This window comes from Lithobates pipiens, unplaced genomic scaffold, assembly GCF_037356315.1.
Source record: "Lithobates pipiens isolate NorthernLeopardFrog02 unplaced genomic scaffold, aLitPip1_a1.2 Scaffold_23, whole genome shotgun sequence".
Classification (NCBI taxonomy): domain Eukaryota; kingdom Metazoa; phylum Chordata; class Amphibia; order Anura; family Ranidae; genus Lithobates; species Lithobates pipiens.
The window spans coordinates 97,352,065-97,374,057 of NW_027507785.1; the positions used below are offsets into that span (position 1 = coordinate 97,352,065).

At 42.6% G+C, this 21,993-nt stretch overlaps 1 long non-coding RNA gene across 1 annotated transcript; it reads right to left on the reverse strand.

Moving 5' to 3' along the window:
* Nucleotides 1–707: 707 nt before the first annotated feature.
* On the reverse strand, nt 708–3,636 carry LOC143926970 (uncharacterized). Its single transcript, XR_013262172.1, has 3 exons — nt 3,504–3,636; nt 1,540–1,709; nt 708–1,450 (listed from the first exon to the last, which is right to left on the reverse strand). It is a non-coding gene; the product is annotated as an uncharacterized LOC143926970 (long non-coding RNA).
* Between the last annotated feature and the right edge of the window lie 18,357 nt (nt 3,637–21,993).

Below are 21,993 nucleotides of genomic sequence, written 5' to 3' on the forward strand. Positions count from 1 at the left end.
CACTCTGAGCAGAGAGCCATGACTGTCCCTCCAGCACTCACTGGAGGAGATCTGGGCTGTAGAGGGGGTGGGGGGGACTGGCTCAGGCTCTTGCTGAGAGGCTGAGCCAGGTGCTGGTCCAGGCCTCTGGGTGGATCTTGGCCATATGGTGGTGATGTCAGCCAACAGCAGACTTTAGCCTGTTGTTGGCTCAAAATGGGTCACAGCAGTGCAGAATGAACTGCACTCCTGTTACTTACAGGAGAAGTATAGCCAAAGTAGCGTTGGTGTATCAGGAATGGTAATGTCTTGCTCTCTCCATCTTACTATGAAGCCTGTTTAGAGTAGATGTTGTTAGGAGGAGGAAACTTGTTAGGCAAAAAAATGCACTAAAACACATATACATGCATATACACCATATGGTCCTGTAAACATCCAATTTGCAATTTTTCAGGAGACAATCCACTCCGTATGACATATGGAATCCATTTCACATGCCCATTCTGCCAATAGTAGATAATAGCATGCATGCAAGTTAGAAATTGTCCTAGCAAACTCTTTTTGATTTGTATGTAGTAATTCGAGAGATATAAAAAGAGAAGTATGGACTTAAAAAAAAAAATACATGTATAATCCCCTAGGTGAATGCATCTGTCCGCCACTGGCTCTACAGTGGGAATTGAGTAATCAAACACCACTGATCGCTCAGTTCTCCCCCTCCACTCTGAGCAGAGAGCCATGACTGTCCCTCCAGCACTCACTGGAGGAGATCTGGGCTGTAGAGGGGGTGGGGGGGACTGGCTCAGGCTCTTGCTGAGAGGCTGAGCCAGGTGCTGGTCCAGGCCTCTGGGTGGATCTTGGCCATATGGTGGTGATGTCAGCCAACAGCAGACTTTAGCCTGTTGTTGGCTCAAAATGGGTCACAGCAGTGCAGAATGAACTGCACTCCTGTTACTTACAGGAGAAGTATAGCCAAAGTAGCGTTGGTGTATCAGGAATGGTAATGTCTTGCTCTCTCCATCTTACTATGAAGCCTGTTTAGAGTAGATGTTGTTAGGAGGAGGAAACTTGTTAGGCAAAAAAATGCACTAAAACACATATACATGCATTTGACATGCTCTTAAATTGAATATTCAAAAGGGGAAATGGGACTTTAAATGAGGCGTGTTGCTGAATAGAAAAATATTTATTTATTAAGTACAAACTATATCACAAAAAGTGTCAAACTAAGATATAGGACACAATTTACTTTGGTACATTTCTTTAAATACATTTGTTTAGATATACAATCATTTTACAAAGTACAGTACAACATCATTAACAATACAGATGTGTAGACATACTCATCCATTCATAAAACCAATAAACTTTAGCAATTGCTCATAGTAAGTCGAAATGATCTGGGCATCAGTTGGATGTATACTCGACGCACGTTTCATGGCTCTTGCCAATCATCAGGAGTACAAATGCTCTGAAATTAGATCAAGAGTATCTATAAATATGGGATAACCTTTAAACGGAGAACCATCTCTCAAGAAAAGGGGGAGGGCTATAACTTACTGTCCAGCCCAAAGGTGATACCAAACATCTGTCCAGGAGATACAGAGGACAGGGATATCGATCTTCCCCGGGGCTGAGGTGAGGAATCGCACCCAAAACGAGGATAGCAGCTGTGTAAAGCCCAGGTGACCATGATAGTATATGATGTGTGCTTACCAGGCCATACTATTCTGCAGAGATATAGAGATAAAACCTTTTGAAATTATTTGCTATTAATGGGACAAATCCATACTTGTAGGTAAATAAAATAAATGAATATGCAATTAATGGAATCAATTTAAATGTAATAATTAAACTACAGTAAGAGAAAGTATGCAATATGTACCCACTGTGGGTAACCATAAATCAGACCCCCCATGCTCTTAAATTGAAGTTTAAGCCTATTGGGCTAAAAATGCACCTATAGAAGCACACTGAATAGGTATGAATGGGACCCATTGAGAATAATGTACTTCTTCTTGTCATGCATTGTTGTGTGACATCCAAAACATAACAAATTACACCGGTGTGAACGAGTACTTACTTCCAAGATGCAGCGTTTGGGGATAATGCTGTTAGCTCTGTGTAAGCTCCAACACAGATTGACTTTCAGCTTACACAGATAATAGACCTAAAGCTCCAACAAATTGAGCACAGCATATATCAGTGGGCAGTGGAGCTACATGCAAGAGAACCTGTCACTTTACCTTGAATGGTCAAAGGGACCTGTTCTCGTTAACCTCTATTGATGTGCATAGTCCATGGACAGGAAAATGGGCACATGAGCATCAGAACTGGACAATGGAGCAATGTAAGAAGGGGGCATGGTCTGATGAATCATGTTTTCTTTTACATCAGGTGGATGACTGGGTGCATCGCTTACTTAGGGAAGAAATGGCACCAGGATAGAGTATGGCAAGAAGGCAAGCCAGCAGAAGCAGTGTATTGCTTTGGGCAATGTTCTGCTGGGAAACCTTAGGTCCTGTCATTCTTGTGGATGTTACTTGACACATACCAACCAAACATTGTTGGTGAACAAGTACACCTCTTCATGGAAATTATATTATTTGATAATGGTCTCTTTCAGCAGGATAATGCACCCTTCCACACTGCAACAACATTTCAAAGAAGATTTGAGGAACACAACTGTAAATTTGACCTTTAAATTCCCCAGATCTCAATCCAATAGAGCATCTGTGGGTATGCTGAAAAAAACAAGCCCAATCCATGGAGGACCCACCTCACAACTTTCAGGACTTAAAAGGTCTGTTATGGACAGTTTGGTGCCAGACACGAAAGCATACCTTCAGAGGTCTAGTGGTGTCCATGCCTCGATGGGTCAGGGCTTTTTTTTGGCAACAAAAGGGAGGTCTACTCAATATAAAGTAGATGGTCAAACAATGACGGTTGATCTTTGTATACAAAGAAAAGTTCAGCTTTGGGAAAACTACAGGAGGAGATGAAAGTTCTCTTTAATCCTGCCTACAGAACTGTTCTTGGTTGTCCCATGCAGCCAGGAGAAATTCCAGTTTTAGATGAGTGTCTGCAGTGCAGTCATTTGTAATAGCATTAAATTAGAAAATGGATTGCATGTCAGTGATAAACATTATATCAATTTTTAACAAAACATTAATTACAGTTTAATTGTGTATACATTTCAGCAAGCCCTGCACAATGCTGCAATCAGATGATGGAACAGCACTTTTGCCCGAGGCATACACTGAGGCGTTTCATCCTCTCAGCTTACTCAAGCTGCCATAAATATTTGTATAAGTGAGAAGTACACTGCAACTGACAAATATTGTCACTATGATCATTAATAATTTTTCAGAGCAAAGGGGAGATGCCGTTCATTTTGATGTAGGCAGCAAAAAATTAACAATACATTCTTTAATTAGAGGGAATCTTTCCCCCTAGCATATAATCAAACATCCTGCCTCACCTTCACAAACATATACTTTTCCAATTATCTTTGTTAAAAATACCTTATAGCAGGAGCTGTCAATCTGTCATATGCTCATCTGCTCATCTGAGTGCTGTGCCTTGTGAGGAGCCTACAGCTATAATGGTTGGGAGATGGAACGTGTCTAGTAGGAAGGTGCTGGTGATAATTATCACTGGAAAGAAGAAAGTACATAGGGTATTATGAATAAAATATGGACTATACTTTAGACTTCTTTCCTTGTCCCTTTTGAACAGCTTTAACCACTTAAGTACTGGAGTCTTTGCCTTTTTGTTTGCTACCTCTTTATTTTTTTAGGTTTTATACAATACAGAATAAGCAGGAAAAAACAATAAACGCAATAGCTGAGATAATTCCATACTAATGCAAAAGAACAGGAAGTGGAAAAAGATTTCAACCGTCAGACTTTTAACAATTATTAAATCTTTGCCTTTTTAACCAGAGTGGTTGTGTATTTTGCGCAACATAATGCTTTGCCTTTGTAGTCTATGCTCGCAAATTATGGCATTTATTTCGCTTTTAGCTGATTTGAATACATACATTTTTAGAGGTTACAGTTTGGAATAAATACATTTAAAAAAAAACAATTAGCACAAGATACAATTAAAGCCCCAGTGTAGCTAAAATAATAAAAACAGAACAATCAGCACAAGGGACATAACTTACAGTCTTCTAGGACAGTGGTCATCAACCCTGTCCTCAGGGCCCACTAAGGCTGGGTTCACCTTGAAGGGATGCGGGAACGCCGCGAATCCGCGGCGGGTTCCCGCATTGCATGCCTCCTGGCGGCAGTTCACACCACCCTATGCGAACTGCTGGGAGTGTCAGTGAAACGTTAATGACACCCCCAGATCAGTTCGCATATCGCAGTGCGATCTGCAAACTCGGACAGGAATTGGATCGCATGGTGTGAACACCCATGCGATCCGATTCTGATGCGGACCAAAAAAAGGGTCCTGTGCGAGTTTGGAGCAGGTGCGATGCGAATTCAGCCATACTATCTGTATGGCTGAACTCGCATCGCACAGAGATCGGATGTGATTTGCACTGCAGTGCGGTGCGAATCACATCCGGGTCTCCTAGCCGCAGCAGTGTGAACCCAGCCTAACAGGCCAGGTTTGCAAGATAACTGAAATACATCACAGGTGATATCATTTGCTGCTCGGTGATTGCAGCATTCTAGTCTGCATCTCCCCAAGGTAATACATTAAAAACTGGCCCTGTTACTGGGCCCTGAGGACAGGGTTGATGACCACTGTTCTAGGAGGTGTCCTTTGTGTTGCTCACACCCTCATCGCCCTAATCTTCTGTGGGTTAATACAACTAAGGGGTTGTTACAGGCTCTCATCAAAAAGGCAATCTTTGCCCAGCTACTCCATTCATAGAAGCCATACTAAAGCTTCTATGAATGAAACAAAATCTGTGAATGGAGGGGACAGAGCTATCCATCATCCACCTGGATCATCCCATTCATGGATCCTGTTTCACGTTAGACTTGTCCATGCTATACGAACCTGATAAGTGCACTTTGTACAGTTGTGCTCTTAAGTTTACATACCCTGGCAGAATTTATGATTTCTTGGCCATTTTTCAGAGAATATGAATGATAACACAAAAACTTTTCCTTCACTCATTGTTAGTGTTTGGCTGAAGCCATTTATTATCAATCGATTGTGTTTACTGTTTTTAAAATCATAATGGCAACAGAAACTACCCAAATGACCCTGATCAAAAGTTTACATACCCTTGGTGATTTTGGCCTGATAACATGCACGCAAGTTGACACAAAGGGCTTTGAATGGCTATTAAAGGTAACCATCCTCACCTGTGATCTGTTTGCTTGTAATTAGCGTGTGTATAAAAGGTCAATGCGTTTCTGGACTCCTGAAAGACCCTTGCGTCTTTCATCCAGCGCTGCACTGACGTTTCTGGATTCTGAGTCATGGGGAAAGCAGAAGAATTGTCAAAGGATCTGCGGGAGAAAGGTAGTTGAACTGTATAAAACAGGAAAGGGATATAAAAAGATATCCAAGGAATTGAGAAGACCAATCAGCAGTGTTCAAACTCTATTTAAGAAATCATGAATTTTGCCAGGGTATGTAAACTTATGAGCACAACTGTATATTTTTGTATTCTGTATTCTTTGACTTATATACAAAACTTAATAAAAATCTTGATTATAAAAGATCCTGTTTCACTTGTAGAACGGTACAGCTAAGTGGAACTAGAGTCTGTGACAGCCCTGCCGCAAAGGAAGATTACGGCAGAGGAGCAGGAACAGAGTAAGATTTCAACTACAAAAAGAGGAATCAGAACAAGGGATACATCCTACTAGCTCGAAGTTATGTCCATTGTGCAAATATTTCTGTTTTTAATTTCAGCTACACTTAGGCCTTAAATTAGGATGGACCTGAAGGCATAACTCAGGCCCCCAGGGAATTAAGTTTGGATAGATTCTGGAAGCACTAGAAAAAGGGAAAAAGGAGAAAATCCAACTACTTTCTCCTAAGACTTTAGAAACAGAAATCCATTTTTGATAACCGCACCTTACCTAGAGGAATAAAAACGCTAACAGTGGGAGCTTATTCTCGCTCTTCATGGTCCCTAGATAAACACTTTATTCATCCTTATAAGGGCCAGCCCATACTTGCCCAAAGTTTATTACCTCGAACTGGCTTATGAACTAACAAATATCGTCCTTAAGCAAAAAACTTCCCTCCTCTGGTTTAATACGTAGTTCTCTTACTAAGTTTGAAAAGGAGTGCTCTTTCTTGGAAATATCCCATCTCAGACTTTCTGAAATGTACAAATTCAATAGATTTTTACCCAACTTTACAATGGCATGGTCTAGAGATCTTGGTGAGATCACTCCAGAGAAATGGCAGTCTTTTTTGTTTACACATAAATCTTTATTTTTTAGCCATGCGCAAAACCCCCCCCCCCCCCAAAATTCGAACTAGATGGTATAGAGATCCTGTTTCTGTTCACCAAATATTTCCTTCAGTGTAAGACAATTCCTGTAGATGCAAAAGGGCTAGAGGTACGTACATTCACAGGTAGTGGGATTGCTACACAAATCTCCTCTTTTGGCAGAGGATTTATAAAGTATACAGAGAAATATTTGGTGAGTCTATATCTTACTCCCCTAATATAGCTCTACTATCCATTCTCCCGTACTCTATAGTTTTCTGGAAAAAACAATTGTTAAGATACTTCATCACTGCTGCAAGACAAACAATACCCTCTTTTTGGAAAACCTGTCTACAGGGGCGGTCTGACATGGTCCGAGGGCCCGGCCGCTGAAAGGGGCCCACCAGCGCCACCTGCTGGAAACGGCTTGGGGTTCAGGGACAAAAAACTTGCGGTCGCGGGCCCCTGGGGACAAATCAAATTTTTGTGCTGCCTTGGAGGGTAAGGGGTGAGGGCGAGCGTCGCTGGATCACATAGAGCAAGGATTTCCCTTTTACCCAGAGACTGCTGTCATCAGATGTCCCGCCTCCTGCACTGGCTCTTTTGATAGACATCACACTGGAGGCGGGACATCTGATGACAGCGGACGCTGGGTAAAAGGGAGATTTCTGCTCTGTGTTTCCTGGTGGCTCTCCTCTCCAATCCCCATACGCTGATCAGGCTGCATGGAGGGGACACTGGTGAGGCTGCATGGAAAGGACACTGATGAGGCTGCATGGAGGGGACACTAATCAGGCTGCATGGAGGGGACACTGGTGAAGCTGCATGGAGGGGACACTGGTGAGGCTGCATGGAAGGGACACTGGTGAGGCTGCACGGAGGGGCTGCATGGAGGGGACACTGGCAAGGCTGCACGGAGGGGCTGCATGGAGGGAACACTGACGAGGTTGCATGGAGGGGACACTAGCGAGGCTGCACAGAGGGGCTACATGAAGGGAGACATTGGCGAGGCTGCATGGAGGGGACACTGGTGAGGCTGCATTGAGGGGACACTGGCTCTTTTGATAGACATCACACTGGAGGCGAGACATCTGATGACAGCGGACGCTGGGTAAAAGGGAGATTTCTGCTCTGTGTTAACTGGTGGCTCTCCTCTCTAACCCCCATACGCTGATCAGGCTGCATGGAGGGGGCACTGATCGCACAGCATGAAAAGGACACTGGTAAGGCTGCATGGAAAGGACACTGGCGAGGCTGCATGGAGGGGACACTGGTGAGGTTGCATGGAGGGGACACTGGTGAGGCTGCATGGAGGGGACACTGGTGAAGCTGCATGGAGGGGACACTGGCGAGGCTACATTGATGGGCGCTATTTCTAACATAGACTCTCAAATGGACACAGAGAGGACACGCACGCAATAGTGTCTATTGCATGGCTAAGGGCTCTACATTGGACTTGATGGCAAAGAAGGAAAGAAACAGGCTGAATTGAGGTTGGAGCATCTGAACTGTCGTTGTTTAGTTTATCGCATATATACAACGTAACAACTGCAGGGGGGAAAGTGTGAAAGCGCAAAATTTAACTCAAACTTCAGACTGTTCTTTTCATTTAACAATTCTTTATTTACACATAAATTGTTCCCAAACAGAGGGACAATCTGTTGTCAGAGTGTAAGGGAGTACAGGAGAGCTCAACTGCCAGGGGAGCAGAGGACTGTAAAAGTAAAAGCGCTTCTTGGACATAAAGGAGCATTCAACCCTTGCAATGCAGCCCCACTGCAAGAGATCATTGTTACTTTCCCCCCCGGGGATAGACTTTAAGGCTACTTTTATGTAATCCCAGAAATTTACAGTCATTGTCTATAAGAAAAAATTATATTATACGTCCCTTTTTGTGCAATATTGACAAGTTATGTGGCCCAAAGTCAAAACTTCCATACACTGTTCAAAGTTTGGGATTTTTTTTATAACCTAACCCTGCTTTAAACACCTCCACAACTTTATCCCTGACCTGTCTGGTGTGTTCATTGGACTTCATGATGCTGTTTGTTCACTAAAGTTCTCTAACAAACCTCTGAGGGCTTCACAGAATAGTTGTAGGTGGACTCTATTTACTAATTAGGTGACTTCTGAAGGCAATTGTTTCCACTAGATTTTAGTTAGGGGTATCAGAGTAAAGGGGGCTGAATACAAATGCACTCCACACTTTTCACATACTTATTTGTAAAAATATTTTGAAAACCATTTATCATTTTCCTTCCACCTAACAATTATGTACTACTTTGTGTTGGTCTATCACACAAAATTCCAATAAAATACATTTATGTTTTTGGTTGCAACATGACAAAATGTGGAAAATGTCAAGGGGTATAAATACTTTTTAAAGACACTGCATGTGATGAACAAATATGATTGCTCCTGGGTACTAAATTAAAATTAGACTATATATAAGCCTGATGTGCATCCAGATTAACCATTGCAAAATATTTTTCAAAAAATACTTGCACTGACATTTGCACTACTATCAGGCATTTATGTACAGTATGTCTAAGCAATGTGGCGAAACCCTGATGCCAGCTTATCTTCTGATTATTTTTGGGCAACAAAACGAATGAAAACAGAATTCACCAATCAATTTTTCAACCAAGCACCAGTGGTTGGAGCATCTTTTCTAGTTTGAGAGTGGTCACAGACTTGGCAGTCATCATAAGACCTATATCTGGGAAGAGAACCAAACAGTGAATTTAATATAGAGCTATAGCGTACCATAAGACCCTTTCACACTGAGGAGTTTTTATCTCTGAAAATAGCGCCTGGAAGAAGCCTCAACTGCAAACCCGGAGTGAAAGCCCGAGTGCTTTCACACTGGGGCACTGCGCTGGCAGGGCATCAGAAAAAGTCCTGCAAGCAGCTTCTTTGCAGCGCATTAGGAGCTGTGAACTCACGGCTGCTAAATCGCCCCTGCCCACTTAAAACACTGGGGCAGTGCTGCGATACCGTCAGCAAAACGCAGTTGCAGCAGAGTTTTGCGGGCGGATTTAACCCCTTTTCAGCCGCTAGCGGGGGTTAAAACAGCACCACTAGCGGCCAAATAGCGCCGCTAAAACGACAGTAAGGCTGCCCTAAAAATAGCTCCACTTTACCGCTGACGCCCAGGGCAGCACAGTGTAAAAGGGCTCTTAATAATAAATATACTCTATAGTACAATTGTAACTTATTGGAAGTTAACAGCTATACTAAACATGTAAATCAATAAGTAATATATACAAATTGTGAAAAGTGCAAAATCTGTGTTATCCAATAATGTAATGATGATCTTACAAACACCACAATCTGCACTCCACTATCAGGTAAAATCCAAATTATCCGAATCAGATAGACCTCTATTGCTGGATAGTCAAAATGCACTTTATGTCTCCCTCTATATATGATGTATGTAGCCAGCATGAGAAAACTTCCCTCCATTTTTCCATACAGATGAAAAGTATCCTTGATAAAAACAGAAGCTATACAATGTGTCACACTGACAAAAGTTAATTGTTAAAACTTCTAAAAACACTACCAGCATGAAACTCACATAGACTGGTGCTTATAGTCAGCGTGATGACGTCACTTGATCTGTTTTAACTACCAAGGACTCTGTCAAGAGCTCTTGATGAATTTATTGGTAGTTTGGTATAAATGTATTATATATTATACGATAGAACACTGTATTATTGTGTAAGGTATTTTGATTTTTTTCATTTGTCATTACAGCTGCTGGAGGGAAATAGGGAGGTTTAGAACATTGAAGATTACATGAGAAGAGAACCAGATGAGAACAATAGAAGTATGTATAAAAATAAAATTCCGCACCAGCCCATAACACAACAAAGCTGCATGTACCAATAAACGGTGCCACTGATGATGACATTCATGACGAAACGCATTACAGTGATCCTGGAACAAACACATGCCGGTGAGCTGGAGGGATCTGAGCTATACTACTGCAGCTTCTGGCTTTCTGATCCTGGACAGCATTATTTGCAAATACAGACTTTTATTGGATGGAGCGCTTTTGTTTGCCATATTCATGTGAGTCCAATTTAGCTTTTAAATAAAATAGTTTTTATCACAGTGAGCACTATGGTCAGTTTCTCTCTACTTTAAGTCTGAAAGGTATACCCTTCATCTTGACATGTTATCATCTGATACAAGAAAGTGGCTGGGCTTTGTGCTCCCACAAGGTTTCCACTCTGAGCTATATACAAGCTGATTTGGTGAAGACTCCTACTCTTGCTGTTCTTGTGGTAAAAGTTCCTCCTGGTGGAGATCAATATGTGGGTTTGAGCTTTGCAGTAGGGGGTCAAACAGTGGAAGTAAGTGCTTACCCTTTTTTGGGTCGGTGGAGGCATTTCTTCTGGCAGAGCACTTCACATCACAGAAAAAAAAAAATCTGCACATTTAGGATTGTTCACTTATTGCAGGGGTCAGCAGCCATTTTCCACTTAAAAGAGAAGTATGGGTTTTTTTTTGGGGTTTTTTTCATACTTACCTAGGTGGATGCAGCATCAGATCGATGCTGCATCTGTCCCCTGACGTCTCTGCACTGAGAACCCAGCTACCGAACACCGTCGATGGCTCGGTTCTCACAGATCCTGAGCGGAGAGATGCTGACTATTAGTCAGCATCTCTCCTGCTCTGCTCCTCCACGCTCATAAGCCCCCGTACACACGGTCGGAGATTCCGACAACCAAATCCGTCGGATTTTGTCCGTCGGATCTTGTCCGAAACTAATGCATACACACGGTCGGACAAAGTTGTCGAAAAATCCGATCTTTCAGAACGTGATGACGTAATTTCGTTACGATGGGACTACGTTCAGGCTAGTAGCCAATAGCTTTGATGTAGGAATTTGATCTGAGCATGCGTGGCACTTTGTCCGATCGAAATTCTCTACACATGATCGGAGTATGTCCTATCGGACCAGTTTGTCGGAAAATATTTCCAGCAAGTTGGAAAATTTGGTCCGACGGATACAGTCCGATGCATACCACACACAGTCTGATTATCCGACAACACGGTCCGATAGGACACATTCCGACGGCAGTGACGTCAGCGGAAAGCGGACTTCAGTCTGCTTTCCGCTGAAAACGGGTCACAGGAGTGCAAAACAAATTGCACTCCTGTGACCCTTAGGAGAAGCCCAGGCTAAAAAGCTCAGGCTGCACTTCTCTTATAAGGGCCGGATTCAATGTCTGTGAATGCATGGAGGGCCGCATTCACCTGCTAATAAATGAAGATAATAATAATAATAACATAGTAATAATAACTGTAGAGGTTTACCTCACTTTAAGGTGCTTCCCTAATAAAAAGACAGTTCAGCCTGCAGGCCCACTCCCTCTGGCATCACTGTAGGTCCCCTCCCCCCTCAGCGTTTAGTTTGTTAAATTTACTGTATACTCCCCTCTCCATTGCTCTCATGCAGCTCCAGCATGTCTCCGGACCCTTTCCTTGTGACACTCGGCTACAGATGCTGGGGTTAAAAAGTGAAAACTGCCTTGCTACACATTAAGATGATTTTCACTTTATAGTGGTGCCCTGATCCCTATCCCACTGTATGATAATAATCAACAAAATACAAGAAACTTTAAATAACATTTACTTTTAAACATTAATAACAGAAGAGTAATAATGAAAAAAACACAGGAAACTTTGAAAACACGGTGACACTGATGGCACTTATGACACAGTGACATTGATGACACTGTGGGCACTAAGCACACTGATGACACTGTGGGCACTGTTTGGGAACTGTATTGGCACTTGAACCAGTTGTAGAATACTCACATATCGCTCTCCCTCCTCACAGCGGACTCTGTGTGAGGAAGGAGAGCCATCAATGAGAGATGATCTCACATGTTCACATGTGAGATCATCTCTCATTGGACACGCCGATCACGTGGTAAATGGCCGTTGTGTCCATCTGTAATTGACTGTGTACAGGGGACATACCATCATAGACTTTCCCTGATGTGCGCCCGCGGGGCCGCACGTTTCCGGGAGGACGTACATGGACGCCCTTCCGGCAATTAAAGCCCACATCTTTCAGCTATAGCACGGGTGCGAGGTGGTTAAAATGTCCGCAGGCCAGGTGCACATGAATTCATTATGTACACTGACAAGCCGGACATTTAACGGTGGCGGGCCGGGTGCGGCCCGCAGGTTGCCGACCCCTGACTTACTGGGACTTTTTTACAATTTATTATCACATGATATTGCTTGCCCATATTATGGCTTTGTTTTGAATGCAATATGTTTGATTATGCCATCATTTTATTGACATTTTTTGACGCAATTTATCATATTTTTTTTATTTTTAAGTTTCAGTTAGCGCAGCATGATTTCTATATACAATAATAGCTAGGATTCACATTTATGTGCATGTGTTGTAAAGAATTTTTAAGTTTTTTTCTTTCTAATGAGCTTTATAATGCAATGACATGCATTGCCATTTCTATCCAAGGCCTTTAACATGGATCAGCAGGCGGTAACATGGAGATGACGTTTACTTACCGTATATACTCGAGTATAAGCCGAGATTTTCAGCCTCTTTTTTGAGGCTGAAAGTGCCCCCCTCGGCTTATACTCGAGTCATCGCTGTCTGCCCGCTCGATCAGCGTGTCGAGCAGACAGACAGCGGCCATTCTATAATTCAAAAGCCGCGCCTCCGGCTCCGCCTTCGCCTGTGATAGGCGGAACACTGAATTTCCCAGCAGCCTGTGTTCCGCCTATCACGGACATCGTATCATCCTCGTACTACGGACGAGGATGATACGATGTACGTGATAGGCGGAACACAGGCTGCTGGGAAATTCAGTGTTCCGCCTATCACAGGCGAAGGCGGCGGCGCAGCTTTTGAATTTTACAATGGCCGCCGAGGCGCCGACGAAGAGGGCACGGGACGGAGGCAAGGCACGGCACGGGACGGGACGGGACGGGACGGGACGGGACGGAGGCAAGGCACGGCGGCGAGGCACGGAGGCAAGGAGGCAAGGCACGGGACGGAGGCTCGGGACAAAGGCTCGGGACACAGGTAGGCTGGACACACACACACACACACACACACACACACACACGGATGGATACACACACACACAGGGATGGATGGATGGATGGAGACACACACACACAGGGATGGATGGATGGATGGATGGAGACACACACACACAGGGATGGATGGATGGATGGACACACACACACACAGGGATGGATGGACGGACACACAGGGATGGACGGACACACAGGGATGGACGGACACACAGGGATGGACGGACACACACACAGGGATGGACAGGCATGTCTTACCCTCGGCTTATACACGAGTCAATAAGTTTGCCAGTTTTTTTGGGGGTAAATTGGGGGCCTCGGCTTATATTCGGGTCGGCCTATACTCGAGTATATACGGTACTTACTTTACTTACTACCAATGCATGTAAACATCCTGCATATATATGAATCATTACTAAAAACATTGGCAAACCTCTGCACATGCTTGTTAAGCGCATGCATTAAAATGCATAGATATAAATGACCCCTCAAGGTCTAATTAAAAACACAATTTTGCCTGAACTGATATTTCTTTAAAACGTGGCCATCATGGGTTGAACCACATCCTAGAAGTTGAATAATCACATTAGTGTAATGTTGCGTCTTGTGCCACAGGGATACATCATTATTTAATATAATATTGATAGGTTGCCTTTCCGTAAATTTTTGTTGGGCTGTCAAGAGGTTTGCTGATAGCTCCAGTAGATGACTATTATACTTGGACGTTCTACAGCAGTGATTGGAATACTTAAAGCTTTATTTAAGAAGGCAGTTCAAGGGCGAATAATGATAAAGTTCAATCCAATGAAAGAATAAGGATGGAAAGTATAGGTTATGGAACTTTGCACATTGCTCACATATTCAGTCTAATGAAGCAATATCCTTTACTATCGGTTTTGAAACAGCTCTAATTGCAGACAGTTTTAAGTAGTTGTGCAGCATTAGAACTGGATGTTCTGTTCTGCCACCCAAACATCTAATTTGTTTCTAGGGAATATGTCCTAAATTCGATGATAATCAAGCATGATTGTGGACCAGTGATACATGCCCAATTATCCCTTTTCTTGAGTGTTCATGAAGCATTGTATTTATAAAAAAAAATCATTAACATAATTATTTGGGTAATTATGTTAATACAGAACAGATAGAACGGCACCTGTTGTTATGTCATATGATGAAATGACCATAATTAAGAAGATGTGTGATCAGCTTGTAAATAGAATTTTGCAAAACTAAAGCATGTGTTGTATATAGAAGACTCATGCAAAAATTAGATTAAAATAAATAAATAAATAAAAAAATGACAATAAATGTTCCATAGACCATGGGTGCCATCTAGTGTTGGAAATGATATAAAGCATTTTTAGAAATTATGCAGTCTGGACCACATTGGGCTGTATCTGTGCTTTAAACCAGCTGTTCTGGGTGTACATTTGGCCACAGGGGTATCCTAAAATGAGGAATAAACCCTTAATTTATGGATGTGTTATTGAAGTGAGACATGAAAATATCTTCTGTTTTAAGAAGGTGCCACTGTGTTTCTAATCAAGAAGAGGGGCTTTTTGGTTGTGCCTTGTCATTTATCTAAAATTCTATGTTCCTCTCTTTCAGTATGGAAGATTACATTGTGTTTTTAATTGTAAAGCTAGAAAGATTTTTTTAAGACTCTAACCCTTTAATACTGGACACTTTCACCTCATTCCTGCCCAGACCAATTTTCAGCTTTCAGTGATCTCACACTTTGAATGACAATTGCTCAGTCATGCAACACTGTACCCAAATGAAATTATTATTCTTTAGACAAATAGAGGTTTCTTTTATTGGTATTTATTTACAACTGGGTTTTTTGTAAACTAAAAAAACAAAAAAACTGATTATGATAAAAAAAACATAATTTTTGAAATAAATAATCCTTCATACATTTTATTTAAAATTTAATCTGCTACATTTCTTTAATAAAAGTAACCCAAATTGTATATTATTGTTATAGCTGTGTGACGGTTATCTGGAATGGTAACAAGGACTGGATGCCAGGCAGGCTGTGGGTGGCAGATAGCATGCCTGGCATCTACAACTTGTTACTTAACATTCCAGATATCGGTCCATGATCTTTGTTATATGCCATCCACATACACTATATTACCAAAAGTATTGGGACACCTGCCTTTACACGCAGGCAAACGTTAAAGTGATTGTTATTTAAGAAACAAAAAACAAAGCCTTACAAACATGTCATACTTACCCCCACTGTACAGTTTGTTTTGCACAGAGTGGCCCCGAACCTCAACTTCTGGGGTCTCCCGGTGGCGCTTGTAGCTCCTCCCTGCATCGTATAACCCCCAAGGAAAAGCGTTATCCCGGGGGGTTACCTTGCGGGCGCGCTCCCGAGTCCAGCATTTGCGTTCATAGTGTCAGGGCTGGGCTCAGCCCTTCCTTCTCTGAGCTGGCCGCTCAGCTGTCACTAATTGCCAGCTCCTATCACTCCACAGTGACTCACCTGTTGATGATATTCTGCTCATCAGTCCTGCTTACTTAAGCTATCCAGCCCAAATGATCTCTGACTTCACCTTGGGCAACATCACAGAGACTTTATCCTGTGCTCCTGTTAAAGACTTGCTTGGCTGATATTCCTTCTGGCTCCAGATCTTGCTTGCTGTTCCACTACGCCGATTCCTGACTTTCTGGCTTGTCTGACTATCTGTTCCGGTTACTGAACTTTGGCTATGTTCGACTACATTTGTTCTATTTACGTTTATTATTAACAAATATTGAATCCTATGATTCCATTAAAGTTCACGTGCGTGTAAAGGCAGGTGTCCCAATACTTTTGGTAATATAGTGTATTTGTTTCAAATCACCTGTAGATTTTGTGATTGACATCCAGGGGCCCCAGTGGTCGACATGCTCCCCTTGATGGGATCAAGGATCAGGGCAGCCCTCGGGCTGGTGGGCTCGATAGTGGCAATCACACGTTTTTAATCATTATGGCTTTCTCTTCATGATCATTATTGTTTACTTAATTAGATATGATATCCTTTACACCTCTGAAGAAGTTATATATCTCTGAAATGCGTTGGCTAAATGGGAATACATCATAAAAGTTTGCATCATCTATGATACTGTCTTTGGATTTTGTGACGCCTTTTTCCACAAGCTGTATTACATTTTTAATATATTTGTTTTTGTATTAGAATACAGATTGACAATATGTCTTTTAACTAATCTGTGTGACATAGTGTCTTTAAAGTCCCATCTGGGCGATTCCCTTCAACTAACACCCTTGCTGGTATCTTCTCCCAGGCTTCTTCCTGGTGCAGGGTCTTACTTTTTTACTTTAGTTCCGCTTTGCCTTTCCATAAAATTGATTGTGTTTGATTAAAGCAGAGTTACGCTTAAAAAAAAAAAAAAATAAGTCAGCAGCTACAAATACTGCAGCTGCTGACTTTTAATAATTGGACACTTACCTGTCCCAGGGTCCAGCGATGCGGGGGAGCGAAGCTTCGCTCCTCTCCCCCTCCTCTCTGCGGCGCCAGCATTGTCACTGTGGGCACCTGGCTGTGGCTTCAGGGTGCCCCTGCTAAAAATGACTACATCCACAACTCATGATAGATTAGTGTGATGGCCAGGGGGAAGAAGGCTCCTTACACTTGTGGTCATTGGGAAGAATTGCCCCCCTACAGATAACTAAAAAGTTCAATGGTGTCAGTGGGAACTTCTCTGAGAGACAGAAATTGCTCATGGAAGCCCATAGAGGCAGCAACATTTGCAATAAAAAAATCCAAGAATATTACAATACACTGACTTTTAAAAACAGGGTAACAATGCATATAGTTGTATATAGTTGTAAGGCTTCATTTAATGTAAATGACAAATATATTAGTATTGGAGAAGGAGGGTGCTCCTGACGACGTCCGTGAATGGGGAAATGCTTTGGGTGGGGTCTGGCCTGACATCAATTATGCCTGGTGGAACACGCGCTTGCGCCGTAACAACAGCAGGTGTGGAGCGGCATTCTGGACACTTTGCAAAGCAATCTATATTGGTTGCCAGGATAGGCAAGACACTTGTGAGTAGACTGATTTTATGTACTGTATACACTCGAGTATAAGCCAAGTTTTTCAGCACATTTTTTTAGGATGAAACCCCCCCTTGGCTTATATTCAAGTGAGGAACTCGAGTGAGGGTGCAGCCTCCCTGTGCCCTTCTGTAGCTGTAGTATTCGGAGGCCGTCCATTGTAACAAAGCCCCGTCTCCTCCTAGGCCATGATAGATGGAACACTGATACAGTTTCCCAGCATTATATCAGTGTTCCGTCTATCACAAACGAGGAGGAGGCAGGGTTTTGTTACAATGGTTGGCCGATAAACAGACTGCATGACACAGCGGGACACCCGCTGTTTTAGTTATCAAAGGAGCAGCTGCAGATAGGCACAGTGAGGCTGCAGATGGGCACAGTGAGGCTGCAGATGGGCACAGTGTCAGAAACCATGAAACAGACAGAGACAGAAGTACAATCAAATCACACTTGTTTATTAATAAAAATAAAAAGGCAAATAGAAAAAAGCGTAGTCAAGCATAGCCAGAGTCCAGTAGCCAGATCGGGTAGTCAGCCAGTCCAAAGTTCATTAACCAGATCGGGAAATCAGCCAGGCCAGAAGTCAGGGATCCAAGGAGAGCAACTGCAAGCAGGATAAAAAGCCAGGGGGGATGTCAGCAAGCAAGTCTTGAAAACAAACAGCAGGAGATGGTTCCTTGTGATGTGACCAACATGAAGGCAAAGCAAAAGTGAGATGGAAGGCTTTAAATAGGCAGGTCAGACGAGCATCATTAGGAACAGCTGGTAACTGTGGAAAGAGAAGAGAGCTGGCAATTAGCCGACAGCTGAGCGGCCAGCCCAGAGGAGGAAGGGCTAAGCCAGCCCTGACACACAGTGAGGCTGCAAATGGGCACAGTGAGGCTGCAGATGGGCATTGTTTACCCAGTAGCTGCTGCATTTGCCACCCTAGGCTTATACTCGAGTCAATACGTTTTCCCAGTTTTTTGTGGTAAAATTAGGTACCTCGGCTTATATTCGGGTCGGCCTATATTCAAGTATATATGGTACCTTAATTTTTAATAAATTATGATTTTATTCAAGGATTCCCATTGTCTTCCTTTCTTTATATGGATCCACTCAAACCTCTTGTGGAGATGATTTGATATAGGGAGACCCTTGGTGGACAAAGAGTATAAGCACTGGTGACTAACTTATTAAGTTAAAGCGGAGTTACACCCAAAAATGGAACTTCTGCTTTTCGGATTCCCCCCCCCCCCCCGGTGTCACATCTGGCACCTTTCAGGGGTTGGCTCCCCCACTTCTGGTGATCTACGTCATGTCTGGCCCCTCCTTTGGCCCTCCTCGCTGTCCTGAGGGACCACTCAGAATGCACAGCGCAACTCACGCATGCTCAGTAGGGAACCAGGCTGTGAAGCCGCAAAGCTTAATTTCCTGATTCCCTTACTGAAGATGTTGGCCTGTGCACTCAGTAGCCAAGGGACAGGTCGGCTTCAGGTGAGAACATCGCAGGTGCCCTGTCCAGGTAAGTGTCCTTATTTTAAAAGTCAGCAGCTCCAATATTTGTAGCTGCTGACTTCATTTTTTTTGGAAGAACTCCGCTTTAAGTGGTCAATTCATTTTGGTGAGTAAATTCACTTGAAGGGAAAGGGAAAGGAGTGCATCACCACTTGGAAAAACAGCAACGCAGTCTACTATTGATAAATCATGGACAATTTTTGTTCTCAGTAAGAAGTGATTCAGAATTTTGGAGTGGTTTAGCACTTTATTTGTGGACACTTGCTGTTGCGTTTTTTTGCACTTGCAACTGTATAGTTATTTGAGCTTTTTTAGAGGGCTTGCACAAAAACTACAAGAGATTACTTTATGATTTACTATGTACTTTGAAGGATATTGCAATTGTTACAAACTTTGATATAATATCACTGATATTGTTTTGTTTTTTTGCACTTTTGAAGGCAATCAATTCTTAAAGTTTAAAATAGAAATGAAAGGTTAAACATTTGTGTATAGATATATAAAAACATTAAAAACAATTTTTTTCCCCCTTTTTATAAGTGATCACATTAGCTCTCAGCGGCATAAGAGCTGGGGGAGGAGAAACAGCAGTGCACTGAATGTCTCATTGAATGACTTATGCCGTGTACACATGATCGGAATTTCAGCCAGCAAAAGACCAATGGGAGATTTTCATCGGAAAATGCGACCGTGTGTGGGCTCCATCGGAATTTAGCTGTCCGAATTTCCGCCAGCAAAAAATTGATAGCATGTTCTCAATTTTCCCAATGGAAAAACTTTCTATCGTAAATTCCGATCGTGTGTATGCAATTTCGTCACGCAAAAACTCACGCTTGCTCAGATTCAACTACGAGATGGAAGCTATTGGCTACTGGCTTTTGAACTTACTTTTTATAGTCCCCACGTACGTGTTGTACGTCACCGCGTTGTTGACGGTCGGAATTTGGTGTGACCGTGTGTATGCAAGACAGCTTGATCGAAATCCCATCGGAATTCCATCAGGAAAACCATTAGACCTTTTTCCGACAAGAATTCCGATCATGCGTGTTTGCGGCATTACAGGGGAGGAGTGTCAAGACAACTCTGATCATTGGAGGGTTGCAGGCTGAGTTCCCAGCACAGTTAGAGAACTGACCGCACTGTACTCTCATGGTTAGTGTGGTCAGTTTTTTGACAGGAAAGCAGAGGGACTGGCAGGATCACCAGGGATTTCACACAAAGGAAGCAATAGAAAGAGAACAGGATACTTTTTCACACAAGTACATGGTACAGCAGGCACATATCGGGAATATGAAGTGTTGGGTTTACATATTCTTTAACAAACATTCCGTTTGTCTAAGGCTACAATGGCTACCTGACATCAAGAAGATTGTTGGTTGGTTTCTTTGTTGAATGCACGCTGGAACACCTTGCTCCTCATGGTCCTCGTTCTCTTCTTGCTCTCAGGTGTTACCAGTGATACACGTGACCATTGACCATTGAAGCTCTAAAGGCTGGGGTATTGCCATATACCTGCGTTAAGGGTTATATGGATGCAAGAACCTTGATTGATGTTCTAACCACTCTGATTCGGATTAATACCATTAAGGCTGTTACTGTTTATATATCTGGTAAGCGCATCACTTATCCGGTGACGGGCACAGATTTTCAGTTGTGTGTGGATTCACGGTGGTGACATGCTAATCGCTGCGATATTGGAACATCTTATTGGACTTTAATTTTATAGTTTTTACGTTCATTTTCATATATAGTCTTCATTTCACATAGATTATATATTTTCTATTCATATATTTCTTTGTGATTATTACATGCACGTTAAGTGGTTGCTTTCGGCAATTAGACATTTATCCTGTATGAATGTCATATGTCCTTTATATGTTTTTATTTATACAGTTATTTTAAATATATAGTGCTACTGGCGCAGCTCTCCATATTTCTTCCACATATTCCTTAATGCTGCTACATTTATTTATAATAATGCTAGCCATACACGCACAGCTTTCACTCGACCAGTCCACAGGCTGAAGAAAATAAAACTAATAGATTCTGCCATCCAGTTGATGTTGGCAGTGCCTACTACAGTGATTTCCAACTTCCACAAGGATCAGCCAAGTATGGCACAAACACACTTACATTGGACAATGAAACTATGCAAAAAAGGTATATCCAAACTTCATCTGAAAAAACTACAGATATTAGATAAACGGGCAAAAATTAAGATTTATGTATTTATTTGTGAGAATCAGTGGAACTCCAGATAAAAACAGAGCATTTTGTTGCATGGTATTAGCATTTTTCCCTGAATGCATATGGTCCTACCCATTCCGATGTATTGCCAACTAGCAAAAAGATGGCATCTGCTCAGGACTGTTTAGAATCGGGATCAGCGGACAGCACAAGTCTGTTGCAATTTGCTTCTTCAACCACCACTGGAGAAGACCGGCTCAGGACATGCTGTTGGCTATTCAACATCTCCAGGAGGGAAGGACTGAGATGAACGAGGCACAAGAGTTTACTGACATTATATCAACTCTGTCCATGGTGCCCATTTATCACTACTGCATAGTTCCCAAAAGCATCCGGGAAAAAGAGGGCTGGAGACAAACTAGCCCATGAATGCTAAAAGGAACATTCCCAGACCCCATACATTAAAAGAATACACCAGCAGCAACCTCAGGAAATCTTCCAAAGCCAATAAAGGAGTCCTCTACAAGCAAAGAGTGTCTGACGGCTTATTGAAGTCACAGAACCTCAAGAAGCTTTCTATCCCCTCATTGGGGATAATACCAACACCCCTCCCACCCCCTTCAAATTGACCGCTGGCTTTAAAATACCATCTCAATGTCCTTTTACATACCTAAAGCAGCGGTCACATGACATTCCAGTCCCAAGAGTTTTCTCTTCTTCGATTTACATCCGGGGGTCTATGCAGGATGGGTTA